The sequence below is a fragment of the Pinus tabuliformis genome, chromosome 8 (genome assembly GCF_031772625.1).
Source record: "Pinus tabuliformis cultivar Carrire ecotype Pingquan chromosome 8, CPIR1, whole genome shotgun sequence".
In the NCBI taxonomy this organism is placed as follows: domain Eukaryota; kingdom Viridiplantae; phylum Streptophyta; class Pinopsida; order Pinales; family Pinaceae; genus Pinus; species Pinus tabuliformis.
The window spans coordinates 540,357,875-540,372,906 of NC_142294.1; positions in this window are offsets into that span (position 1 = coordinate 540,357,875).

The window sequence follows — 15,032 nt, forward strand, 5'->3', positions numbered from 1 at the left end:
CAGACATCAACAACGTGATAGGAGGTGATACAAAGAGGGGGTGTTGTGGCAGGATGTGCAGCCCTCCAGAGAACACAGTTCTCGCTAAGAGGGAGTGTTAGTTTTTGTAGCATCAGATGTGTTCTAGCCACGAAATTTCATGGAGAGGCTAGAATACATGAGATATCCAAAACCTAGAAATTGTTTCTGGAAATTCCACCTAGAGATGGATTAATTAGATTATTAACTAGTTTTTAAATATATCCCAAGTCCAAACTTAGGGAATATGGTTAATTAATCAAAATTAATTAAGTCAATATGTGAATTATCTAGAAATTCACACGAATTGACTTCAAGATGATCCTAGCCCTTGATTAAGATTTAATCTTGGCCATTGGAATCCCAACAAAGGATTATAAGAAGAAGTCATGGGTACATGGAGAAGACACACTAGAAGTTAGATTTCATTGGCCGATCGATTTCCAGAGAGCAGCATCAGTTGTCAGATGTAGGAATTTACAGGGTAAGTTCCTTAGATAGAACACCAAAGGACACCGCTCACAAACAGATCACATATCAATACACCAGTATTCTTGACGTGGTTAAAACCCTCGAAGAGGGAAACAGTCCATGGCCTGAGCCAACACGGCTACTTCAGGCAATTTATTAATAAAAGAAAGAAAATTAAAAATTTACATAAGCTTCTCTCATGAACGGTCACCCTACAAATGACCCTCCATGCTCTTTAAATAGAGATCATGGACCAATCGGGTGTTAAGCGACGGATCAAGTGTCGATAATACCAAGAAGCTATGTTGCAGGAAACGTGGGGGGGGCCCGTTTCCGGGTGGAAACTGGGACGAAACGCGGAAACGCGTTTGGTACGGCCAGGAAACGCGTTTCCAGCCGTACTGCCACGTTTCCCGAAACGGAAACGTGGCAGTACGGCCGGAAACACGTTTCCCGGCCGTACATCGTGCGTTTCCCAATTGAATTGTGTTTTTTTTTAATTTTTTTTTTTTCAAATTTGTTTTTTAATTTTCTAGATGTGTGTCTAAAGTTATAAAAGTGAATTTTTGCCCTAGTGTTGATATGTAGTTCATGGTAATGTTAAATTCTTAAAGTAAAAGTGATATTCTCCTTTATTTTTCATTTTCATCCTTTTACTTAAATTTTTAACATTACCATGAAATGACTCAGGATGTTTGAGAGTGGTTTCGCCCTCATTGGATTTCATATGGAGAAAGTAGAATTTTAGATCTCACTCAAAATCCAGTAGACTTATTTGTTTTTCAGGATTTCAGGATTGGGGGGATTGCAATGTTTCCATTGGATTTTATCATGTACTAGGGTATGGAACTTGTATTTAATCAAGAGAACCAAGCCCTCTATGCAGGGGAAACTCCCAATAATCAAGATCATGTAGGGTACTAGGGTATGAAACGTGTATTTAATCAAGAGCACTAAGGTCGTTCGACTATGTAGGAGGAGACTCCCAATACAACAGTGGTCCTTCTAAAGAATGGGATGTGGATGCAGAAAATCCTGATTTGGATCTCTCTCTCGCAGCCTTATAGTCTTTATTGTACTTGCAGCCTCATATATTAATATAAATAAAGGCTGATTTTGAGATTTGGATATCTAATAAAGGTTGCTTTTGGATATTCCGATATTTTTATTTTCATTATGTGATCATTCATGAGTAAATGTGATGTAAATTAAATCTTAATGTTTAAGTGTAATAATTCGCGTTTCCCTGTTTCCAAAATTTGGGGAGGTCGCGTTTCGTATCGCTTCCCGTTTCGGAAACTCGTACCCGTTTACCTGTTTCGTGCAACTTAGCCAAGAAGAGAATGAACTGTCGGATCACTTCATCTCTAGAACATGTCGTGACCGTCGGACTGTAAGTTACAAAAGTACATAGTAAAGAAATACACTTTACCTAACTCTACACTAGACCAAGTTATACTTAACTATTTCCCATGTGTCGGAATATCCTAACATCGGAGAGCCAGAGATTGAAGAAGAGATAGTGAGAGGTAGGGGCAGTGAGGCTGGAGGAAGATTTCCAGATCCAGCGAGTGAATTTGCAGAGGGGAAAAAATACCATATCAAGGTTGATGCAGGGGCAACATAGAAGCCTCTAGAGGGTAGTTCGATTTAGATGGAGAGAAGTTGAGTTTCAGTTCCAGAGGCCTAGAAAGGATTCCAAAAGGCCGGAGAGACAGTTTCTCAGCCAATGGCAAACGAGACGGCTACAGGAGCAGATGATTCAAGCTGAGTGTGGCAAATATTGCACTAGGGTTATGTGGGCCAGCATAGAGGCAGTTTGGATGACTCACTTAGAGTTGCAGTGAGAGCCCGGATTTGCCTGTGGGGTGAGGAAAATTCCTCACTTGAATTTTGCCAGTATTTTTTGTGTGCTAGCATTTTCTCAGTTTCCTGTGTTATTATTTTTGCAGTAATTTATTTGTGAAGGCTGCAGTGTGACTTATTCAATATTTTCCGTAGCAAATAAATTGTTAAAATTAACTAATTATTAGAGAATAATTTCCAGTTGTTGTGATAAGATTTCAATTTTGAAATTTTCACATGGAACATGGGTTTCATGCTCAGGGTCTTTTATTTTATAAGTCAAGCACCCATTGAGTGTTTCTAGGATTTGTCCTAGGTCAAGAAGTCAAAAGAATCATTGTCATAAGTTGAAGACCCCATCGGCCACATTGTAACTTCTAAAGAAAATTATTTTTGTCATTAAAAGTATCACAATACCCTTCAGGACCAAGTTGGCCTAGAAGCTGGGAAGTCGACCTAATTTGAAGAGCTACGTCCACCTTGAGATGCCTATATAAAGGAGGAAACTCGACCTCCTTAGAACACATTCATCACTCACTCATTCAAATGGAGGAAGAAGAAGAAGGCAATGAAGAAGGAAGAGGACAAAGAAAACTTGTCTTTGGGTTATTTCTCTCACATGTGCGAAGGAAGACTAGGGTTTATGTTGTTGGTCTAGGGTTTTACTTTTGCAGGTTCGATCTTGAAGAAGAAAGAAGGTCAGCAAAGGCCACAATAAGCCATCCTCAAGCTCCAGAAGGAAGAGAAAGCCAAACGAAGGTCTAAAGAAGCCTTTGGAGGCCAGAATAAGCTCACATGTGTGGCAGCAGCTACTACAGGAGGGCCAAAAATTTCAGACCTACAGTAGAGGCTGATCTTCTATAACTAGGGGTCGAAGTTATGTTATTGGAAGAGATTTGACTTGGTTTGACTTGGACAAAGGAAGTACATCATCTGAAAAAGTTGGGCTTGGTCTTGGAGGGTATTAATCTTGGTCTAAAGGTCTTGGAATTCTTCAATTGAGGAATATATAAGAAGAGTGATGATTTTTGTAGCTTGGGAGGTACTCCAAGCCTTGACGATCGAGGGTTTGGAGGAAGAATCTTCACAAGTGGCCTTGTGGGCTTGCAACCCAAGCTTAGGGTTTTGCACCCATTGATGTTGGAGACAAAACTATGGAGATATTTTGACATGTGATGGATGAAGATGATAATACTCGTCGAGATGAATCAGGCGCATCAAAAATCATCCAATTTTGAGTTATGGTTGAAGAGAAATGAATTTTTGAAGTACAGTGTGGCTGAAGAAGCCTACTAGTTTAGGTCGGCCTAGTGTTTCTGGTCACCTTATGAAAGTTGGCAACCCACCTTAATGAGATTCGTTGAAGCCCTTAAGCAGGTTATAAATTAAGGGCATGTGTGAGGTTACTAGTATCATCTAAAAGGGCATCCATATCACGAAATACCTTTGTGTTTGAAGTGCAAATATGAGACAAGGGTAAGGAGACAGGCAACCGAGTTTTGGAGAGGGTTTTCTTTGCATTTTGGTGCAGATTTATCTGTGGAGAAGGCCATAGCTCTGAGGCAGCTAGGAAGGTGCTTAAAGAGCAGACTTGTGGGAAGTTTGTGGTGTGTCGCCCTTGCAGAATAGAACCGCAAATCAGAGGTAAGAATGAGGGTATTTTTTGCATTTTTTAGTGCTATGATTGAGTGGCGTGTATAGTAGAGCTGCTAGGAGGTGTGGGTAGATTGTTTGGTGATGCGTAGGGCCTAGGGATGCTCTCCTAGATAGGACGCATCTTTCTGTAGCAAGCTACAACCCAAACAGGAGTGTTTTCCCTGTGGTATGGTGGATAGATCCTTGTTGGAGCTGTTGTGGGTTAACTGAAGTGTTTATGGAGTGACTTGAGGGTGCACAACAAGGCTAGTAGGGCAGCAAAGGAAGGGAAGTCTGTATGGAAGGGAAAACGTAGAGTTTGAACAAGGGTTTAGGGTTGGTTAGTGTGCCCTAACCAGACTTGTAGGTGCACAGAATACAAGGTTGGGTGATAGCAGCAGGTTGTTGTAGATGTCTCCTTGGTAGTGAGGATGCTAGTGGATGAGGTGTGGACATCCTAAGGAGCAAATTATATCAGCAGTTGTTTGGGTGTCATATCAAGAGGAGTGGTAGAAGGTTGCAGGCATGTATGTCCTCTTGGGTTGATATAATTTTCAGGTGGATGGGTGTCCTATAAGAGGACAATTGGTGAAGTCTGTTACCAGCGATGCGGAAGGGTCTCCATAAGTATTCGATGCCCTAACTAAGAGTAGATGCTATAGCAAGTATTGGTCTCTCGTGGTCTGTTGGAGGGTAGCATGAGAGTGGACCAAGTGTGGACGTGGATTGGGCATTTATGTTCTGCTAGAGGACAGTGTGATAATGTCTAAGTTGGAGCCTAGTGTGCACTATATTCGTGGACCTAGATGGTTGCTAGAGTGGCAGTGGTTGAGCTCTATCTGATCAACCAGGATCAGTTTGAGTAGCTCTAGAATTGTGTGTGGAGAAGGACTTCTACAACAAATGATGAGCAGTACTCCTAGCTCGTGTTCATTGTGGGAGATGGAAATCTTGCAGTAATAGGTGGCAGCCCTCCGTGCCCTATGTTGGTCTTCATTGGAACAACGCAGGAAGACCATAGTTGATTGAAGTCCTTGAATAGCTGAGGAGTTGTAGTGGGCAGATTAAGAGTTGTTCACAAGTGGTCTATGAATAACTTGATAGGAGTCTCGATGTGTTGTGCCCTTGATGGACTAAGGCACAAATAATGAGCAGATTGATAGTCGAGGTTCAATGCCTAGATGGACTTGGAGCATTGATAGAGGCAGGAGTTGCAGATTGGGAGTGGCAGGACCAGACAAGTACAGGGTACAACCAAGAGGAGCTGAGAGAGTGCGCTACATGAGCCAGATGGTCAGTGTATCTTGTATGGGCAGATTGGTTGTCCATAGACTGACACCAAGCCCTAGTTTTGAGTCTTGTATCAGTGGATGTATGAGGGTCATTATCCCTGGTACGGGACCCCTAGGTTGTTGTATTATATATTGATTAATATAATGAAGTTGGGTTGAAAATTGTAAAAAGTTGTCCATATTTTGTGCACTAGTAGATTTACTGCTATTTATATTCCATTGTGAAAAGTAGTATCGTTGTGATTCTTTGTTTGATAGCGTCATAGATTCTAATATTCTATCCTAGAGGCTAGACCCAAGATCGTGGAAAAACAACATGGTATCAGAGTATGCCTGAGTTACTTGGGAAGACAGTGAATCAAAGTGTGCATAGCGAAGCAAGTCAGAGGGAGTTGTGGGTGTCTAGATCATGAAGAAGACGGTTCAGGTGAAGACATGGAGATGTGGTCTCGATAGACTACATGGTGGGATGGGCTGGGAGTTTTGGTGGATCGCTAGTGAACCTGGTGCACTTCAGTGTGTTGTGTGGTGGTTTGTACATCATGGACTTCCTATGCCTTGTCATGGATGGTTGGGACAGCTCGAGGGTTTCTTTGGCATGTACGAGATCAACATGATCGAGATTGCTTCATGTGATGGACTACATCTTAGCATGCTAGAGTCTTCATCAGATCACGATGTTTCATATGTGAGATTGGAGGGATTTGCATGAGTGGTATTGATCCAGGAGGATGATTTCTTGCAAGACTGAGCCAATGGAGATCGTGTAGGCTCAGAGGGAGTCTAGCCTCAGAGGGAGCAGCCCTATGGAGATTTGGGATCTTCAAGTTCAGATGTGATGAGGCAAAGGCACTATCGAGATATTTCGGGTTCATTATACAGAGTATGTTGCAGTGATGGATGCCAAATGGCTAGTATCGTCGGATGATGATGGTTACTTCCTAGTCTTGGAAGTACCTCCCTCACTATGAGGGAGTGTTGATTTTTGTAGCTTGGGAGGTACTCCAAGCCTTGACAATTGAGGGTTTTGAGGAAGATGATCCAAAAGTGGCCTTGTGGTATTAAAACCTAAGCTTGGGGTTTTGCACCCATTGATGTTGGGGACAAAACTATGGATATATTTCGACATGTGATGGATGAGAATGATAGTACGCATTGAGAGGAATCTGTCGCATTGAAAATCCTCCTATTCTGAGTTGTGGTCGAAGAGAAATGAATTTTTGAAGTATAGTGTGGGTGAAGAAGCTTACTAGTTTAGGTCGGCCTAGTGTTTATGGTCACCTTACGACAGTTGGCAACCCACCTTCATGAGATTCATTAAAGCCCTTAAGAAGGCTATAAATTAAGGGCATGTGTGAGGTTATTTGCATCATATAAAAGGGCATTCATATCATGAAATACCTTTGCGTTTGTAGTGCGGATATGAGGCAAGGGTAAGGAGACAAGCAGTCGAGTTTTGGAGAGGGATTTCTCTGCGTTTTGGTGTAGATTTCTCTGTGGAGAAGGTCGCGGCTCTGAGGCAGCTAGAAAGGTGCTTAAAGAGTATTGTGGAAAGTTTGTGGTGTGTCTCCCTTGCAGAACATAACCGCAGATCGGAGGTAAGGAATGAGGGGATTTTGTGCGTGTTTTAGTGCTCTGTTTGGGCCACGGGTATAGTAGAGTTGCTAGGAGGTGTGGGTAGACTGTTTGGTGATGCGTAGGGCCTAGGAAAGCTCTCCTAGCAAGGACACATCTTTCTGTAGCAGGCGCAACCCAAACAGGGATGTTTTCCCTATGGTTTGGAGCAGTGTTGATAATATCGCCGATATTTCGGCGAAAATCGTAAATATCGCGCGATTTTCATGAAAACGAAATTTCGGCTGGAATATAGCGCGATATTTTCTCATTTCGAATTTATCGCGATATGTATGAAATTTCGGCGATATTTTAACAAATATCGCGAGACGACCATAAAAATCGCCGGCAGCCTTTATAAAATGGGTTTAGGCCCTAAATGAGCCATTTCTGTTTCGAACTTTCGTGAGAGCTGGAGCCTGGAGACGCTACGAAGTTCGAACGGTGGCTGCGGAGGGTTTTGGCTGCGGAGGGTTCCGGTTTACAACTTTACAGGTATGCGTATGCCCCAGCGTTAATACTTTGGCTGCGGAGGGTTTAATACTTTAAAGTTTAGAGTCTACTATATACTGGCCGGATAGATTCTTATTCAAAATGCGGTCGATGACCCTATGGCACTACTTCTTCAACATTCCAAATTGTCACCAAATCACTGTGATATAGCACCGAATCTGTGGTTTCCATTATTGAACTGTGTCTTCTTTATAACACCGAGACTTTCTCACAGAAGTCTGAACTTCTTGACTGTAATGATATCCAAACTTGATTGTAACTATTCATCCAAGTCCAAACTTCTGTCTCTGTGTTTTGCCACCCTAATTTCAGAGATCCGAACTGTGATCGGTCCTTAAACAAGTCTTTGTTGTCCCTTCATCATTTTCTAAGTTCCATCTGAACTAGTGTCTCCTATATGTGATCCGAACTGGTCTCCTTTCTGTGATCCGAACTTCAGGGGAATCCGAGCTTATCTCTATACTTCTATACCCTTATCCGAAGTTAGCATTGTAATTGACCTCCAAAAATATCAGAGATAGCCGAGTTCTGTTCACTGTGATTACCCACCGAAATTGCAGAGGTATCCAAATCCCTTAACTGTACTTATGCAAAGATTCTAGCTAGGTATATATAGTAGTTGGTCCTCCATAAATGAGCTGACATGTTCATCCAAATAGGTGTGTCCACTGTCTATTTGAGCCTCCAATCTCTTTAGAACTTCCAAATGGCATCTTCTTTACAAATGAACAAGTTACACATACCTTTGTTTTGGTATTCTATTGAGCTTGTTGCCTTATCAGATTTCTTGCAAACTGCTTACACATTGTTAGTTGACTAAAACATAAAGAGTGATATTGATACTTGCTTCTCTTTACTTGTAGTAGAGGTTTCCAAGAAGGAACTGCTACAGCTCTTTAGATATACTCCTCTTTATATTGATATAGACTACTTGCTTGATGGTAGAAAACGCAGAAAAGTCTTCTTTTACTCTTGCTAGACACCCATTCCAAAATGCATGTAGATCTTGATCATATGGTCCTTCCAGGTCGGCTTTATGTGACTATTGAGGCCTATTTCTTATACATATATGTGCATAGATTTTTGTCCTTTCTCAACAGAAGTCTTGGTACCTTTTCATAAGAGACTGTGGCTTCAAATTTTTGACCTTTCAGCTAGGCTTATAAGGCTTTCAAACAATTCGGTCCTGATCAGTCAACAAGTAAATTTTATGCGGGCTTGAAAAAGGCTTCTTTTAGTCCATAATGAGATATTCTATTCCTTGAATTGATTACCCATAAAAATGTACAGACTCCTGAAGTTCTCAGATTTCTGAAATGAGATACTGTTCAGATTTTAATATAGATTTCAGACTTCAATACTTGATCTCGGAACCTCGCTCATTAACATAAGGATTTCGGCCTTGTAAATGCTTAATTTCTAGACTTTTAAATCTTCAAATGATGCAGTTCGATTCCCTTGAGAACTTCAGTCTATGGGCCCAGGTCTGCAGTGTTTTATTCACAGAATTGCCCAGAATTTTGATTTTATGCTTGACATTTCTTCTGGGTAGTTCGATCTGAGCTTTTCTTCAGAATTTTATAAATTTATATATTAAAAAAACAAGGGTTATATATTACTTAATAACTTATTAAGTTACTAATTCCAAATTTTTTTTGGTGCTGTAGGTTTCCTTTTGAGTTAGCCCACTACAAAATACAAATATGCCAAAAAACTTGGACCCATTTTGGGAGTATGGGATCCCTGATGGTGGGACAAATCGTGCATATCTTTCATGCAAATTGTGTGGGGACAAGATGACAGGTGGGGTTACACGACTGAAATACCATCTTGCTAGACTCCCTGGACATGATGTTGGCATTTGTAAAGTTTCTAGTCCGGAGCTTATACGAAAAGCTCTTGAGGCAATTGAAGAAAAGGACAGAAAGAAGGAAGAGGCGGAAAGAAACAAAGCTGAACGTGCAGGTAGATCTTTTGGGATATCTTCTCCTGATTTTGATGTTCAGGGTAGTGGCCCTACTGGCCCTAGTGGGAGGGGCTCCACAACTGGCACACCATCACATGCTAGCGCTACTGCTAGTGTGAATGCGAGGTCATCATTTTTTGTTCCACGAACAGGAGCTGGAGCACAACCTGGCGTAAAATCGCTTTATAAAAAAAGGAGAAGGAAGAAGCAGATAGAGTCATGGGGAGGTGTATTTTTTGGAGCGACTTACCTCTCAGCATCACAAAAACCAATCCATTTTGGCAACCAATGTGTGATGCTATTGCTGTTGTGGGCCCAGGGTACAAAAGTGCCACATATGAGGAGTTGCGGGGGCCAATTCTTCAAGCAGAAAAACAGGACATCAACTCTAGATTGGCGGAGTTGAAACAGACATGGGAAGTCACTGGATGCACAGTGATGTCTGATGGTTGGACAGATAGGAAGGGTAGGACCCTTCTAAATTTCTTGGTACATTGTCCTAAAGGTACCATGTTTATTAAATCGTTGGATGCATCAGAACATATCAAAGATGCAACAACGATATGTGAGTTGTTAGATGGGTTCATTCAGGAGATTGGTGTGCAGAATGTGGTGCAAGTCGTAACAGACAATGCAGCTAATTATGTGTCTGCCGGCAGAATGCTTATGGAGAGGCATCCCACATTGTTCTGGACTCCATGTGCAGCGCATTGTCTTGATTTGTTGCTTGAGGATATGGGGAAACTCTCCTTCATCAAGGAGGCAGTTGATATGGCTAGGAGCATCCCCAAGTTTATTTATAACCATGCTTTTGTTCTTAGCCTTATGAGGAGGTACACTAAAAACAAGGAGTTGCGGCGTCCTGCCATCACACGTTTTGCCACAACCTTTATTACTCTCCAGTCTTTGCTTCGATGTCAGTTCGAGTTGAAGCAAATGTTTGTGTCTGATGATTGGCGTGGTTGTAGATACAGCAGGAGACCTGATGGGAGAGCCATTGAAAAAATGGTGTACTCTGAGACATTTTGGCGTGGAGTACAAGAAGCATGTGCAGTTAGCGAACCTATAGTAAAGGTTCTTAGATTGGTGGATGGAGAGAAGCCTGCAATGCCTTATTTGTATGAGGGCATGGATAGGGCCAAGGAGGCCATTCGTTCCTATTACGCAGACAAGGGTTCTGCTGGCCTTAATAGGCAGATGATGTTATGGGATGTGATCGATAGTCGGTGGACAGGGATGCTTCATCGACCCATTCATGCAGCAACACTCTTCCTCAACCCTGCATTTGCATACAAATGCAAATTTTGTTTTGATGGCGAGGTGATGGAAGGGCTCCATTCCTGTATTGAGAGGATGGTACCTGATTCTGAGCTTCGTCGCAAAATCATCCGCGAGATACATAGTTATCAGGATTGTGTTGGCCTATTTGGCTTTGATGATGCCATTAAGGGAAGGGACCTCTTCATGCCACGTAAGTGACAAGTCATCACTCATTAGAAATTAGAAATTTGAATTTAATTATGTTTTAACTTTTAACTTTTAACTTTTAAGTTTTTGAATTTTTTATTTCATTATTTTGTTGTAGATCTTTGGTGGCGAAGCTATGGTGCAAGGGTACCAAATTTGCAAAATTTGGCTATACGAATCTTGAGTCAAACATGTAGCTCTTCAGGGTGTGAGCGCAATTGGAGTGTATTTGAGAAAATACACGCCAAAAAGCGCAACAGGTATAACTTTGAACTCAAGCCTTCAGTTGAGCAATTACACTTATTGTAATTTTTAATTTTTAATTTATGACCTTCAAGTGTCAAGAGTCAAGAGTCAAGACTCATTACTTTTTTTGACACTCTTACAGGTTGGAGTTCGCACGCCTCAACGATTTGGTGTATGTGCATTACAACATCCGACTTCGAGTGAGACAAATAGAATCACCAGTGGATCCAGATGCCATTTCCTTAGACAATATTGATGTATTGTCTCCGTGGAGAGTGGAGTCTCAGGAGCCCATATTGGAGGAGTCACCTTCATGGTTGGAGGAGCTAGTGGCAGATGATCCATTAGAGCAGGGGCAGCAAGAGGAGGACTCGGAGTCAGAGGAGCAGCAGCACTTAGAGGAGGAGCAGGAGGAGCTGGAGGAGGACACTGCGGGAGCATCAGCATCAACACCATCTGCTATAGATATAGGAGAGCATAGCTCCATGCCTATCACTCATTATTTGACATTAGGTGCAGAGGCAGTGTCAGGGTCTTCTACTACTAGGGGCAGGCCTGACAAACAGCCCATCATGTTTTCCCGTAAAAGGGGGAGAGGGCAGTAGATAGATAGCTGCTAGTTTTATTTGTTATGCTACATGTAACTCATGATGATGAGATACTTTTATTATTATATGTGATGTTATTTTGTATTGGTTCTCCACATTTGAGTCCTTGAATGGACAATTATCAGGGATTAGCACGATTTGGTATCGCCTTTGATATATCATTTCTATTTGACATCATATATATCAGTGTTTTCTTCATATTTATGTGCCAATGTGTTTATTTCATGTTGTTATTGCTTTATATGTTTAAAAATCTGAAAAAAATGAATATATTATGCATTTTTTATGCTTGCTTTTGTTGTTTAAATTCTGAACATGAAGATGTTGCTTTAAAAATTAAAATAGATTCTTGAGTGTTTGCTGGGCACTGTATAGTTATACTCATTTAATGCCAATTTTTTGTTTTTTTTGTGCCCTAGGTTTGAATTAGTTCACTACAAATGTCAAATATGCCAAAAGCTTTGGACCCATTTTGGGAGTATGGGGAGGCTGTTGGTGGGGCAAATCAGGCATATATATCATGCAACTTGTGTGGGACCAAGATGTCAGGAGGGATTACACGATTGAAATACCATCTGGCTAAACTCTCTGCATATGATGCAGATGTCATGCCTTGTATGGTTTCTAGTGCAGAGGTTATACAAAAAGCTCGTGAAGCAATTGCTGAACAAGACAGAAAGAAAGCTGCTAGGGAGAGGCCAATGGTCTCAGATAGATAGCTGCTAGTTTTATTTGTTTTGCAACTTTTGCTACATATAAGTTTATAACTCATGATGATGAAATACTTTTAAAGTTTTATATATGTGATGTTGTTTTGTTTGAGTCCTTGATTGGACAATTATCACTATCAGGAATCAGCAGGATGTGTGATGTTATTTTAATTTTTGTTTGAGTCCTTGATTGGACAATTATCAATTTATCACTATCAGGGATCAGCAGGATTTGGTATCGCCTTTGAAGTTTGATGTATCATTTCTATTTGACATCATATATATCAGTGTTTTCTTCATATTTATGTGCCAATGTGTTTAGTTCATGTTGTTATTGCTTTATATGTTTAGAAATCTGAAAAAAAATGAATATATTATGCATTTTTTATGCTTGCCGATATTTGCCGATATTTTCGCCGATATTTCCGATAAGATATTTTCCGGACCCTCGCCGATATTTTCCCGATACCGATATTATCAACACTGGTTTGGAGGATAGACCCTTGCTGGAGTTGTCGTGGGTTAATTGAAGTGTTTGTGTAGTGACTTGAGGCCTTCAGGGGTGCACAACAAGGCTAGTAGGGCAGCAAAGGAAGGGAAGCCTGTATGGAAGGGAAAACGCAGAGTTTGAGCAAGGGTTTAGGGTTGGTTAGTGTACCCTAACCAGCCTTGCAGGTGCACAGAATACAAGGCTGGGTAACAATAACAGGTTGTTGTAGATGTCTCCTTGGTAATGAGGATGTTAGTGGATGAGGTGTGGACATCCTAAGGAGCAAATTATATCAGCAGTTGTTTGGGTGTCACGTTAAGAGGAGTAGTAGAAGGTTGCAGGTATGTATGTCCTCTTGAGTTGATATAATTCGTAGATGAATGGGTGTCCTAGAAGAGGACAATTGGTGAAGTTCGTTGGAAACCAAGTGGAAGGGTCTCCATAGGTGTTGGATGCCCTAACTAAGAGCAAATGTTACAACAAATATTGGTCACTCGTGGTCTATTGGAGGGCAGCGTGAGAGTGGACCAAGTGTGGACATGGATTGGGCATTTATGGTCTACTGGAGGACAACGTGATAATGTCCAAGTTGGAGCCCGGTGTGCACAATCTCCATGGACCAAGATGGTTGCTAGAGTGGCAATTGTTGAGCTCTAGGGTCTGATAAACCAGGAGCAGTTTGAGTAGGCCTAGACTTGTGTGTGGAGAAGGAATTCTACAGTAGATGATGGGCAATCCTCCTAGCCCATGTTCATTGTGGGAGATGGACATCTTGCAGTGATAGGTGGTAGCCCTCCGTGCCCTATGTTGGTCTTCATTGTAGCGGTGCAGGAAGGCCATAGTCGGATGAAGTCCTTGAGTAGTTGAGGAGCAACAGTGGGCAGATAACGAGTTGTTCACAAGTGGAGCTATGAACAACTCGACAGGAATCTCGATATGTTGTGCCCTTGATGGACTAAGGCACAACTAGTGAGAAGATTGATATACAAGGTTTAGTGGTCAAATGGACTTGGAGCATTGATAGAGGCACGAGTTGCAGATCGACAGCCGCAAGACCGAGCAAGTATCGGGTACAACCGAGGTGTACTGAGAGAGCGCGCTACATCAACCAAATGGTCAGTGTATCTTGTATGAGCAGATTGGTTGACGATGGAATGACACCAATCCCTAGTTTTCTGTCTTGTATCAGTGGATGTATGAGGGCCATTATCCCTGGTATGGGAGCCCTAGACAGTTGTATTATATATTGATTAATATGATGAAGTTGGGTTGAAAATTATAAAAAGTTGTCCATATTATGTGCACTAGATATTTACTGCTATTTATATGTTGTTGTGCAAAGTAGTATTGTTGTGATTCTTGGTTTGGTAGCGTCAGAGATTCTAAGATTCTATCCTACACCCAAGATCGTTGAAAAGCAACAAAGAGAAGAGATTTGTGGTTTTCCTCTCAAGTGGAGAGGTTTTGGCCCTAGCCTGCAGCCTATATTTCGTGTTCTAGTTCTTATTGTTTTGGTAGTTGTTTGATGATATACAAACATAATAATAAGAAAATAAGCTAATAAGTAAGAAAACGTAAAAAGATATCACAAGCAGTTATGAAGAAAAAAAGAAATCACTCTAATCATTGCCCTTTAGAATTCTCAACATGAAGAGAATATCTCAAATGACAAGATAGATCGTCTTTTGGCAACTCCTAGTTCAGACCACACCCAATCCCCTAGCAGTTCTTCAAATAGGACCATTGCTCGTAGAAAGAGAAAGACTACCAAGAAGACTATTGAGCTAAGTAACCGGATTCGTTCTGGAGGGTCCACGAATCCGAATTCGTCGTGTCAGACACGATTCGCTGCAAAATCGTGTCCAAAATCCATGACACGTCAAATCCGATTTTGACACGTCAAATCCCCCAGCGTGTCATGAAATTCAGAATCGTGTCACGATTTTTGACATCGTGTCCTGTTTTCCAGGACTCGTTTGGCGGAAAAGTAACCTGCGCGGGTTATAAAAAGCCGCATTTGTTCATTACAGCCACAGTGTTTATCATTTGGCAAGCGTTTTTTGAGCTGTTGGCAAGTGGAGAAGGGTTTGGAGCAAGGAGTTAAGGAGGTAGAGCGTTCGGCAAAAAGATTCAAGCACCAGGTAAGTGCATTTCACC